The sequence below is a fragment of the Bos javanicus genome, chromosome 2, assembly GCF_032452875.1.
Source record: "Bos javanicus breed banteng chromosome 2, ARS-OSU_banteng_1.0, whole genome shotgun sequence".
Classification (NCBI taxonomy): domain Eukaryota; kingdom Metazoa; phylum Chordata; class Mammalia; order Artiodactyla; family Bovidae; genus Bos; species Bos javanicus.
In genome coordinates this window covers 56575505-56590047 of record NC_083869.1, presented here as the reverse complement: position 1 = coordinate 56590047, position 14543 = coordinate 56575505, and the positions used below count along the sequence as shown (strand labels likewise).

The 14543-nt window shown below is 34.9% G+C and overlaps 1 protein-coding gene across 1 annotated transcript in view; it reads right to left on the bottom strand.

The window, feature by feature from the left end:
- The window catches only part of LRP1B (LDL receptor related protein 1B), a 315317-nt gene that overhangs the window by 251019 nt on the left and 49755 nt on the right, over positions 1-14543 (bottom strand). The window lies entirely within an intron of this gene.

Below are 14543 nucleotides of genomic sequence, written 5' to 3'. Positions count from 1 at the left end.
CTGTGACAACCTGTCAGGCCAGCAAGGTTCTTTATTACCAGTTAAGAGAATGCAGGATCTAGTGCAGGAAGTTGCTTTGCTCAGGTTTAGATTGGTCCAACCACTGGGAAGAAAAATGAGTTCAGTCTCACTTAAAGGTAAAGACTGCTTCACCAGAAACAAATAACATCCAACATTTAAAAACTATATATATGTATATCTCCATCCAGTTGTTTTTAACTAAAATCCTCCTTAAATCCACAGGTCACTGTACTGCTTCTGACACTTTTAAATGGACTAAAGTATATATCCAGGATGAAACATCTATCTACCTGGAGACAGAGTGACTACGAGACTACTATTAACCATTTTAGTCACTGAGGTTTTATGACTATTTTTACTTGCAAAATAAGCCAGGATCAGGATGGAGAAATATAAATGCGACAAATGACAATGTATCATGCAGATTTAACTATCATAAACCTGTATAGTTGCAGATTAAAATTGTTTTATAGTTATATGTTCATGACACAACTGGGTTTAAATGTCAATAGTAGATTGAGCATCACAAAAGTAAATTTTTCACTCAAAAGATTCCAGGGTCCTATCAGGTAAATAAGATGCAATAAATTTGTTTGGTGGTTTGGAGTTAAATCGTTTTAAAATGTGATAGAGGTTTCTTCAATTCTTTTTTTAAAAAACAATAAATAAAGAAAATGGAAATTGCCTAATTTGCACAAACATTCCAAAATATTTCTCAAGATAAATTTTCAGATCTACTTTTGGAAATCCTGCAAAGTGTTCATTAATGAAAAAGGGTACTATCTAGGTAATATGTTTAGATTAGATTTTAATGATAGAATTAATGTTTGATATTCAACAGTCACTGAAAAACTAAAGAACTTAAAATATAATTCACTTTTTCCAGGGAGGTTTATAGTAATACTTTTTAAATGCTGGGTAAATTTATATTATTAACTAGAAGCAGCCATTTTGATCTAATAATTTGCTATTTTTACTCAGGTGGACCAAATATGATCGGAGAATTCACTATGACTAAGAAAATGTAGAAACAAAAGAAATAAGACTCACTGACTACTATAAATAATTCAGTGTCTAGTCAGAAATCCATCTCAGAACAGACTGTGCATATGAAGGATGTAAAAAAATTAAGAAAAATTCAGATGTGCACACTTTGATCAGAAACTCAAAGTGAATTATCCATGTAACTACCAGACATGGAACCCATTGCCACAGTGATAAGTAAAATTGGATAAAGAAAGATGAACAGTAGGACATTTTACCAAAATGAATTATGTCTGAGTCATTTATATAAGCTATGCCCATTCTCCCCCTTCAGTTATATAAGTTCATTTCAGAAAGATAAACAAATATAGAAAAATGTTAATAATTGGATGACTCTTGGTGATATGTGATCATCAAAACAATCTTTCAATAAATGTGTTTGCTTGAAATTTTCCAAAATATAAACATTTTCAGAAAAAATGAAAGTCTCAGAAATATTCAACTCAGATTTCCTTAGATGACAAGAAAGTAATTACATCATTAATTAGGGATACAAAAGTTAATCACCACTTTAAAGCAATCTCAGTCCACCAGAGATTTGATTAATTTCTATACAAAAGTGAACTTATTGTAGGAACTTGTCTTTTAGCATCTCAAAAGTAGCATAGTCTGTTGAAGTATTCAGTAAGTAACTAAAGTTCACATTTATTCAGCCCATGGGTGCCAGAAAATAGGCTTCTGGTTCTCAATGAGTAGAGGAGGCAATTCTAGTCCCAGAAGGAAGATCAGGCCCAAGCATCAATAGTTCTGAGACTGAGAAACCTTGTAGAAAGATACCAACTTTGTACACCTATTCATTTAATACTCAAAACAGCTCCATCATGAAATAGTTGACCTCACTTTAAGATTAAAAAAAGCTAAGATAAAATCTGGAAAACAAGTAATTTGACCAGAAAGGATGGGGGGAAAAAAAAAAAAAACTAGTAAATGAAGATGTTGGTATTTGAATCTAATTCAGATTTGCAGGCTTCTGAGTTCTTTGCCACTTTAGTTACTAGCCATGACTTAGAGAAAGCCATCTGAGTGAGGTAAAGTGTGGTTATGAACTGGATTGTGTCCTCTCAAAATTCATGTTGAAACCCTAGACCTCAATATCCCTGTATTTAAAGATAGGGTCTTTAAAGAAGTAAGTGAGGCTAAATGAAGATCCTATGAGTGGGACCTTAATTCAATATAACAGTGTCCTTATAAGAGAGCAACACCGGATGTGCACATACTGAGAAAAGGCCATGTGAAGGCCCAGCAAGAAGACAGTTAACTAACACAAGCCAAAGGCGGAGGCCTCAGGAGAAACCGAGCCTGCCACAACATCTTGATCTGGGACTTCCAATCTCCAGAACTGTGAGAAAATACACGTTTATGGTTTAATCCTCCAAGGCTATGGCAGCCTTAGAAAACCAACACAAGCATTTAAAACAATGGGACTAATTTCTTAAGCTCCATGTGAAAATCATTTTATTTAATTACTTGAAATCAGTTCCATTACTATCATTTTCAGACATGGGACAATTTAAGGTAAGGGCAAGTTTGCTACCTCTAAGTATGCAGTGACTGCCCACCAGAAACCCTGGTATCAGATAGTCATATAAGTAAATAAAGATCAGAAAGATGAACTCTTATTTCAGAGAAGAATGGCATATAGCTGAATGTGCAAAGCACATAGAAAAGTCAGGTCAAAGTTAAGAAAAGTAGTCCATTTGACCAGTGACCATCTGTTTGATTCAATTCCTTGTGTGATATTGACAAAGAATAGGACTGTCACTAGTGGCTTTATTTATTTATTTATTTTTTTTATTTCAGGTATACACGTGCTCCCCATCCTGAACCTTCCTCCCTCCTCCCTCCCCATACCATCCCCCTGGGCCGTCCCAGCGCACCAGCCCCAAGCATCCAGCATCATGCACTGAACCTGGACTGGCATCTCGTTTCATACATGACATTTCACATGTTTCAATGCCATTCTCCCAAATCTTCCCACCCTCTCCCTCTCCCACAGAGTCCATAAGACTGTTCTATACATCAGTGTCTCTTTTGCTGTCTCGTATACAGGGTTATCGTTACCGTCTTTCTAAATTCCATATATATGCGTTAGTATACTGTATTTATGTTTTTCCTTCTGGCTTACTTCACTCTGTATAATAGGCTCCAGTTTCATCCACCTCATTAGAACTGATTCAAATGTATTCTTTTTAATGGCTGAGTAATACTCCATTGTGTATATGTACCACAGCTTTCTTATCCATTCATCTGCTGATGGACATCTAGGTTGCTTCCATAAAAGCTCACTTCAGGCCTATTCATTGGGTTGCTGCTGCTAAGTCACTTCAGCCGTGTCCGACTCTGTGCGACCCCATAGACGGCAACCCACCAGACTCTGCCGTCCCTGGGATTCTCTAGGCCAAGAACACTGGAGTAGGTTGCCATTTCCTTCTCCAATGCATGAAAGTAAAAAGTAAAAGTGAATTCGTTCAATTGTGTTTGACTCTTTGCGACTCCATGGACTGAAGCCTACCAGGCTCCTCCGTCCATGGGATTTTCCAGGCAAGAGTACTAGAGTGGGCTGCCATTGCCTTCTCCAATTCATTGGGTATACATGCTTATTTCCCAAACCGCAAGCATCAAACACAGCCATCAGAGTCTCTCTTCTAGAGAAAATAAATGAAGTAAAAACATCAACTATGAAATCTAGTCTCACACCTCTGTAGCAGTATAGCGGCTCCAACAAGCCACTAAGACACAGTGATGTGTTCCCTAATACCGCAAACAATACCAATAAAAATTAAGAAAAACAAAAGAGAGCAAAACAAACAAAACCCTTTATATATTGTGTTTTCCAGGGTTTGGCTCATAACTTGGCAGTATGCCTTCATTTCTTATTTAGAACCTAAAATTTCTTCACAAGAGTTATTTGACAAAATTTCTGTGAAAAAATTCCTATTAACTGATAAATGATAAGCATAAATGAATGAATGCTATGCTTATTTTTCCATCAATTCATGAAGAGTTCAGACTACACTGGGAGTTAATAAGGTATTCTGAGCTTTATATATTTTTGTTATGAGAAACATTCCTGATTTAGAATGAGAAAAGTAAAATTGCTTATTTTGGGTTGTATCTCTATTTACTTATTTTTACCTTATAGATATGTATGTACATGTATACATATATATGTGTGTAAGTCTATAACATATCTGTAATATATATGCAAGTGTGTGTTAGTCGCTCAGTTGTGTCTCACTCTTTGCGTCCCCCGGGACTGCAGCCCACCAGGCTCCTCTGTCCATGGAATTCTGCACAAAAGAATACTGTAGTGGGTAGTGATTCCCTTCTGCAGGAAATCTCCTGACCCAGGGATTGAACCCAGGTCTCCTGCATTGCAGGCAAGCTCTTTACCATCTGAACCACCAGGGAAGCCCACAATATATTTGCATAGTATATACATATATGTATTTTATATACATATACATAATACAGAGCAACAAAAAGATGTCTTGCAATGTAATTTGGTAGTTAGCAGAGCTGACAAAATTATATATATATATATTTATGAAATGTGATGTTGTGAGGGAAACATTTAACAAACAAATTCTTACTAAGATATCATTGATTTTATGAAAAAAGTAGTCAATGTTTTCTCAAAATGATAATGGTTATCCTTTTCAAGAGAAAAATAATATGCCCCCCTTTCAAACATAAGACTGCCTTTGTTTAATTAAAAGAAAGATGCAAAAAATAAATGCAAAGAAACTTTCATTTTACAGGTATTCAGCAGACATACAAAAGACAGAAAAAACAGAAGTGTTGTGTGGGCTGCAGTTTAACAGGTACTTATTATATATTTTAAAACTATTTTAAAGCTGCTTTACGTAGTGAGGCCTCTATTCTGTGTAACAGCATTATTAATTGTACTGTTCCAGCATTCCACTCAAGCACTAGGTTCCTAATTTTTATTTCATATACCACATGTATCAGAAGAAAGAATTTGATATTTGGCAAACAATAAGGAAATATTCTTTTGTGGAGTTTTCCCCTGTTAGTCTAGTTGGATGCAATCCTGATTAGGTTCCTAGTGATTACAATAAACAGAAAAATTGTAAGTACAGAATATGCTTTCAGCTTATCTGTTGCCTCACAGTTAGAGGTACGCTATTACAATACTCTTGATTATTATTATTCATTTTTTTGAATATTATTTATCATGCTAAATAATCACATTCCTGGATAATACCAATCTAATTTTATATTTTGGACTAACCTAGTTGAAATACTTAAGAACAAAATGAACCAATAATACAAAACTCATCTTTGGTTGGTTTAAAATCTCATAGTTGGTGTTTGGGGTAAGATATTGCATTGGAATAACGGCAGACTCAGATCAACCTTGAATATTCATTGGAAGGACTTATGCTGAAGCTGAAGCTCCAACACTTTGACCACTTGATGCGAAAAGCCAACTCACTGGAAAAGACCCCGATGCTGGGAAAAATTGAGGACAAGAGAAGGGGACGAGAGAGGGGAGATGGTTGGATGGCATCAACAACTCAATGGACTTGAGTAGACTCTGGGACATAGTGAAAGACAGGGAAGCCAGGCATGCTGCAGTCCATGGGGTCACAAAGAGTTGGACATGACTTAGTGACTGAATAACAACAACAAGTTTTGATCTTAAATAAAAATTATAGTTAGTACTTAAATAGAAATTTTACTACTGATGTGTGTTTTTTCTTATTTTTTCTCTAAGATTTACTTCAAGGATATAGGTGATATTTTAAAATATTATACAGAGCAAATTTTACTTTTTTTATTTAAAAACTATTATAAATATTTTTAAAAGAAGAAAAAAATTCATAGAATGTAACCACCAAATTATATAGTTATTTTTATGAAAGAATTAAAATTACAGAGTAACTTGAATGTTGATTTTTTTCTTTTGGTTATAAGAATTTATGTATTGTTTGGAAAACCTCAATGATCCGATAAAGTCAACCTGACCCTCATGCTATACTTACAGTTTGGAAGCCTAATGTCATAAAACTTTAAAATCAATAAACATATCAAATAAAATATTTATGTTAAATTATATCATGTTTTGATTTTTAATATATTTTAAGACTTTCCATTTTTCTTAACTTTGGTGCCATTGCCCCAAGTAAAGTTTCACATTCCTTCACACTTGAAACATAACAAAATTAGTCTAACTCCTCTCATTACATTTAAACTCTTCCAGTCTTTTTGTGTCAGCCAAGTTTCCTATAGTAAACAGGGAACACATTTTTTAATGATAATTGAAAAGACTTTAATTAAATGAAGTCCGTCTTTGTACAAGGGATTATATTATTTTCTCAATACAATTTACAGAAGTGTGGCTAAGGAACTGATGATAGATTAAGACCTTTCCTAAATCTGTTACCAGAAGCTGGTGAAAACTGTAGTGAAGGTAAAAGAGCCACCTACCCAGAGAAGACCTGGAAGAGGGCATGGCAACCCACTCCAGTAATCTTGCCTGGAGAACCTCACGGGCAGAGCAGCCTAGTGGACTACAGTCCATAGACTGGCAGGCAATGGGCCTACAAAAAGTCAGACATAACTGAAGCGTCTAGGCACATGTGCACCAATGGCAGAGGACAAGTGGTGGAGGAGCTCAGCCCCCGCTAAAGCATTGTGGTTGGGCATGGAGGGAAAGGGGATTAATGAATACTCTGGCTTCTTTCTTCTTCCACTCTTTAATCTCCTGTCAATTCTTCCCATGGTTTAAATCCAATGAGGCTGAATGGTAAAAGAGCCGGGGTGATGCACTCCACAGAAGTCATCTTTCTAGCACAAGGAGCATGGAAAAGATACAAAGGTAGAGAGACTAGAACTCCCTCCAGGTAATGCTTCCAATAGTTTTTTTTTTTTTCCATCTCGCATATCTCTTCCTGAATGAAAACCCTCAGTGATAGCCATTTTCCATGCAGTACTATACAAGCTATTTCAGTTCAGTTCAGTTCAGTTCAGTCGCTCAGTTCATGTCCGACTCTTTGCGACCCCATGATTCGCAGCATGTCAGGCCTCCCTGCCCATCACCAACTCCCAGAGTTCACTCAGACTCACGTCCATTGAGTCAGTGATGCCATCCAGCCATCTCATCCTCTGTCGTCCCCTTCTCCTCCTGCCCCCAATCCCTCCCAGCATCAGGGTCTTTTCCAATGAGTCAACTCTTCGCATGAGGTGGCCAAAGTACTGGAGTTTCAGCTTCAGCATCATTCCCTCCAAAGAAATCCCAGGGCTGATCTCCTTCAGAATTTAGCTTGACTGAAATAGCCTGACTCAGAAGTGAAGATCAGGATCTTCACGAATCCTCTTTTCTGAGACCTTGACACTAACAATTTCCCCAACTTCTTTCTAAAAGGATAATGTGCAATACAGGATGTAGAGAAGTCAGAGCATGAATTTAAAAAGTAGAACATGAAAACCAAAAATGAAGAAATTAAACAAACAAACAAACAAACAAAAAAACAATTACCATTCAAAAAATGAGGTGAGATGAATCAAGGGCTACAGAAGGAGTGTAGGCCGATAAACAGATGATGAAATTAGAAGATGGAAGAAACTGGTTTAACATGTCAAAGAAAGTGGAAGATTCATGACTGTGGTGAGTATGTGGGTGAATAACAGTTTTTAGTTTATGAAGAGTAATGGAGGGGAGTGGGTGGAGTGCAAAATGGCCACCGTATACTAATTTCCAGACAATGACTGCTGCTGAGTCAGTAGCTTTAGTTACAAATGTCCCATCAAAAACAGTATGCTTTATGCACCCTTTGGGTCTAGGACATTCGTTCTTTTTTAGTAATTATGCATCCACTTCAGTGTTATTATCTTGCAGAAGATTTTTTAAAAATAATTATTTCCTCAGAACCATCTACAACAGGCTACAAAATGTTCCAGTTAACATTTGCTCCATGAACATTTGAACATTTGGCTACTCTTTAATACAACCATACATAATGGAAACAATACTAAAAAAAAAAAAAATTCAGGCAAATGCATCCATAATCCATTGTTAAAAATGAAGAAATGCATTAAAAAATGGTAGAAACACTAAGAATAATCAACATTAACAAATATGATGACAAAATGTTCAAAATTTCTTTTTTCCAACAAAAATAGCATCTTTCAATAAGTTCATCCATCACTGAGGCCCTGAAGAGGAGTAAAACTAAAGTTCTTCCATTCAGCATATGTCATAACATAGCAGATATGAGCTAATTCTACCAGGGTGTCTATTATATGTGGCTGATTTTGAATACTGATTAAATGTCCAAATAAAAGTTACGTGTTCCTCTTTAATGCAGTAGTTTACAGTGGGACCCTTACATCTATAAACTTTTTAAATAAATGTAATATATGGTGGTAAATTATAGAAATTACTTAGATCCCTTCCTTAAATTAAAGCCATTATTAAAAGGCAGAAGGCATTGTTTGCCTATCCTTTTCCAGAATTCCTTGCCTCCTTTTGTCTACTCATCGCCTCAAATAATATATACTTTCTACATAGATTAGAAATATTTAGCTTAATATAATTTAATCCTTTTCCCTTCCTCACTTGTTGTTCAGTTACTAAATTGTGTCCAACTCTTTGTGACCCCATGGATTGTAGCCAGCCAGTCTTCCTTGTCCTCCGTCTCCTGGAGTTTGCTCAAGTACATATCCATTGAGTCGGTGATGCTGTCTAACCATCTCATCCTCTGACACCCTCTTCTTATTTTGCCTCCAATTTTTCCCAGCATCAATGTCTTTTCCAATGAGTCAGCTTTTTGCATCAAGTGGGCACAGTACTGGCCTCACTTGTCCCTTACTTATATGTTTTTAAATTATTCATGATATAAGCTTATATATGTGCTTCCCAGGGGATGCTAGTGATAAAGAGTCTGCCTGTCAATTTAGGAGACACAAGAGACATGGCTTTGATCTCTGGGTCAGGAAGATGCTTTGGAAGAGGAAATGGCAACCCCTCCAGTATTTCTGCCTGGAAAATTCCATGGGCTGAGAAGCCTGGAGGGCTACAGTCCATGGGGCTGCAAAGAGTTGGACACGACTGAGCAACTTGCACCTTTCACCTTTCAGATGGCCACTTTAATATTTAATATATATAAAGGGCATTTTGTTAATAAATGTGGGAATGTATCAGCATGCAACATAAATTATAGCTCATTTATTTTGAAAACTGGACTGTGCCTATAAATACTTTCTCTTGATGATGACACTGCTTTCCAATCTCTGATGTAAACACTGCTATATGCACTTCATAAAGATATATTCCAGTCACTTTGAAACTCTCTGGACTTTTCTACTGGTGATACAAAACTTTATAGATACTTGGAAATGTATTTTCAGAGCAAATATAAGTTATGACATTCCACATATGTACGCGTTAGGAATGTTTTTGTTTGAGAGTCCTAATAAAAGCTGAAGTCTTTGAAAAGCACTTTGCCTTTGGGACAGATTATCAGGTAAAGTCATTTGCATGAATGTAGTATCTGGTCTTCACACATTCCTACAATTATGAATATGCTTCTAGAATAAAAACAGAGGAGAATGTAATGTATTACAAGCATTTTCAAGTGTGATCTAGTAGTTCTAGGAATAACTAGGGATAAGTGAACTAATTGGTAGAACAGACCTCCTCTGTCCCAGTTCCAACCTCAGTCAATTCCTTTAAGAAATATTAGAAGATCACTGACTGGTTGTGTTTTATGGATAAGAACTTTGAACCTAGTTTGGCAAAGCAACTTGCCTAGATTAGAGAGTAACCTAACCAAAACTAAATTTACTAATCCCCAAGGCTGTACCATGTCACAGTTGGGATAGATAACGCTGTTGAAAGTGGCTGAAAAAGTCATATTATGGTAATACTTGACATATTTTAAAATAGTATATGGAATATATGTGACATTTGCAAACTAATAATCTATTTAAACATATACACAATTTAATGTAACATGTTCTATTTAAGAAACAAAAGTAAAAGACATGATTGACACTGAAACTCTAAGACTTTTTAGAAATGGCAGTTAATTTCAATTTATTTTACTGGTTCAGGAACATTTCTATAGTAACTGAATTGCATTTTGCTCCCTTCCATTAACTTTTATTGTATTGTAAACAGCAGCACATCAACACCGTTGGCATAAAATAGCCTGTGAAGTCAACTGTTTGTAATGGACTGTGAATGATAGGGAACTTTTTTTCAAAAGTACTATGCAATATCTTACCGAGAAAGAAACATTCTAGAATATTGTAAAATTGGATGATGATGTTTATTAGATTCTCTGCCTTTTTTCATTTGGCTTCAATGAATATTTACATTTTCTGAAAACCTAAGTGCAACAGCTACAGAGTTGCAGGATATATAAGCACAAAATACTCCCTTTGTCTTTTTCAGTGTTTTTCCCCCCTCAGAAAAAAACCTTTTAAATAGACTTTCACTATTTCACCAGTAGCATGCTGAGATCTGGATTATTTTCCCAACATTGATTAGATGATCGCTGCATGGGTTAGGATTCGGATTTTTAAGTCCAAACATAGAACTGCCCCCTCAAAACACAAACTAGATTCCCAGAACAATAACCAAGCAAAAGAGTTGGACTACAGTACTGACCCTACAACATGAGGATTCAGGTCTAGGAGTACAGAAACTATTATTGTCAACATAATCACATGAATTTTAAACAATTTTTCCACAAAATAAAAGACAATTCAGTGATAAACTGTAGTTTAGAATCATAACCAATGATTACTCTTCTGAGAAATTAGTAGTTATGACTGTATGTTTCTTTCAGTATGCTGGATTAAAAATGTACATGGCCAACTGATTTAACACAAGGTTAAATCATTTAGTGACCCAAAGAAGAATATTCTGAAAAAAATTACTAGAACAAATAATTTTTAAACTCAAGGTCAACAATGTTTCTTTTAGCTGACCCTTTTGTTATTACTGTTTACACAGTATTTTCAATCTTTTTGTCAAGAAAATACCTCTCTATCTCAAGTTCAATGGCAACTCACACAAAATGAGGAAAACTAACTCTGAATCTATGTTCTTTGATAAAAGCAGGCAGAATGAAATTGTTATCTAAATGTAATTTTCTGGTATTTCATTTTCTTTTTATTAAATGAGAAACAGAATCTCTAACACGAAGATGAGCAGAGTGAAGACTGACATTTTTCTCAGAAGATATTTGTAACCTATTTTATAGACATTTTATTCAGAGAAAGCTATTCTTTCAACACATAAAATTAATGACAAAAGATCTTTGCTGTGTTCAAATTTCAGAATTGTATAACATACATTTTCAAATAAGATTTAGAAGTTTTCCCAGTTAGTTTGGAAAGAGCAAACAGTAAAATCAAAATGTCCCTATGTAAAGCAAGGTGTACCTTATTAACAATACGACTGCTTTCTTCACCTCTCTAAATAAATATACAAAAATTAGATTTAATAAGATATATAATTTCATTTAGAATAATAATGTTCTGATGGCTTAAGTTTTTGTTTACTAATTGCTCAAATGTTTTGTAACTATCTATGTCTACTTTGTACATCAATCTGAAAAAATTCAAGTATGGATATACTTTTATTTGTGTAACAGTGCATTTATGCTGTAACTGTTGCTATTAGAAACTATAGCAAGCAGACAACAAATCCATCAGCCAACTTTTCAAAGACAAGGGGGACCTGTGTGAGAGGTTTTGGAACCAGTTAGATCTGGGTTCAAATTCTAGGGACAAGCTCTTTGACTTTGGACAAATTACTTAATCTCTGTAAACCTATTTCTTTGCTGCAAAATGACTTTAATGACACAGTGCTCACTTGATGGAATGACTAAAAAAGCATGTGTTGTTACATCAAGCAGTTTCTTGAACATGGTAGGCTTCTGATAAAGTATGAGTTTATAAGGGGTTGGTTCCAGGTCTTGGAACAACAGTAGTAAGTCAAGAAAATTTCCACGGAAAATCAACAATGATAGTAATAATAGTACATGCAAAACATCTAACACAACATCATTATCAAGAACATAAGTATTCTCCTCTCTTATCAATTTCATAAGGTCATAAATAACAACTTTAAAAGATGTTAATAACTTTTGCAGTAACACTCAGAGAAAACTAAGTATTGGATAGGCAATTTGATATTTTAATTAAGGAAATACATATGATTTTTAAGATTTTCAACCCCTGTCTGGGTTAAATTGAAGACTAACCTGAAATTAAAACTTTAGAATTTGGCAAAAATTCTAAAGTGATCCACCTAACTCGAGGCTTAGAACTTTAGTTCTGGAATTCTCCTTTGATGCCATTTCCCCCAATACCCTTATTTCTATGCATGAGGCAACTGAGACCCAGTGAAGCAACACACACATTTTAGGATGAAAAAGTTTTCTAGCAGTGGATACCACCCCAACCCACCCACATCCTTAGGTTCTCCAACATTTAAAGGTTACTAAGGGTTTTTCTTCTCCAGTTTGAAACTCAAACTCCAGTTTGAGACTCAAACCCAAAGATTTGTGCTCCAATAAAGGTTTAGAACTTCTTATCAAGTGTCAAAGCCTAAAATTCTCAGGGGAGGATTATGGTTTGGGAGTGGTGAGAAATCAGTCCCCAAAATATAGATCTATAAGAATGATATTATTATTTAGAATCACTGTGATTAGAATATATTTAGAATCACTCTATTTTTGTATAAAGACAGATTTAAACTTAAAAACAGCATTTCAATCTGGAAAACACTGAAATTGGCAAGTTTCTCACTGGACATATTTTATATATCAAGGGATAGTAGGAGGAGAGAGATTCACTCTTTTGCACTCTTTCTTCTAGGTAAATTGTCAGAATTTCTTTGATGTTGACCCTTCTGTTAACTAAATGTCCCTCTCATTAAGTCAGGGCTTTTTAAGAAGAATCTCTAAGTATGCTTAGTTTGGTGCCTTTTATTTCTTTAAAAAATGTAGAAATATATGTGAAATTAATAAGTTTTCAAACTGTAAGTTATTTCACCCTGGTTAAGTATATAAAAATACAAATCATCATTTTATGTTTGCAACTCAACCACCAATATTTTTGCTATTTTAACTTCTCAGATCTGTCCTCCTTATTCTGCTAAATAACTACTGAATGCAACACTTTATCCCCATTCCCACAGCTCTAATCACTTCAAATATGTTCTCTAAAATATTTTAACAGCCTCTAAATTGGTTGCCCTTCCAGGGTCTTTCATTTTCCATGTGGTTGTCAAATCTAATAATGGCATTCTATCAACTAAATGCCATCAATGGCTCACTATGACCTAAAGGATAAATTCCAAATTACCTAGCATACAAGGCCTGTCACAATCTGGCAGCAATTTGCCCTTATTCATCTAGTGTCATTATTTTTTTCTTATATGACTTCTAGTTTACAAATTATGTAAACCCCATGCTGCTTCAAAACTCTATTATATCTTTGCACATGCTGTTCCCTCTGTGTGATTAATCCTCCCTACATTTCCCCATATGGAGAGCTTGTCCTCCATCTTTGAGACTTTTCAAAGATCCCATCACTTCATCAAACACTTCCTTACTCCAGCCTGAATTTTGGCAATATTATACATATACCTCTAATCCCAACCTGATATATGTTATTATCTGCATATCAGTCTCCCCACCCCCAACAACTAAACGGGTACTTTGAAGACAGGGACTTATTCATCTTTGTAACTCCAGGGTCTGAAATAATACATGGCATGGAAAGAGACAATTGTAAATGTTTGTTGAATGAATGAATGGGCAGATCTAACAACAACAACAACAAAAATCAGAGAAATTTAAAAAACGAAAAATGAAAATTTGATTTAAAATAAACTGTCTCAATTATCCAGTAGTATGCATACTATTCTACAGTATTATTATATCATTTTATTATGTAATTATTGAAGTAAAAACCAATAGAATAATCCACACAAAATTAGGGAAAGATTCATGGGACTAAGACTGCATTTAAATGTTCCCAGGATAGCAAATTCTCTCCTTAAAAAAATAAATTATTACTTAGTGTTTGGACTTGTTAAGAAGATGGGTTGGGTTAGAAGAGGTGGCAGAGAAAAATGGATGTAGATTCTTAAGCAAACTGCAAGTCACATGTCTCCTGGAGGTAATCTGATCTATCACTTAGGGCACAGAATGCAGAACTTTCAGAAATTCTTAGGCTGGATAAATAATAATACAATGATGCTTTATTTATGAAAATACTGTATGGTTTAAACCAGGACATGTTTTGGAGGGAAAACCTTCTAAACTCTAAAGTGACATTCATGGTTTAGTTTTTCTCCATTATTCAAATTTGACTTATAAAAAATAGTAATTATGAAATTTTTATACACCCTTTTTATGCTAAGATTACTTTGATATAACTGATGTATCCCATTCTTTGATGAGCTCCGGCTGTACTTTTAATAAAAAGAA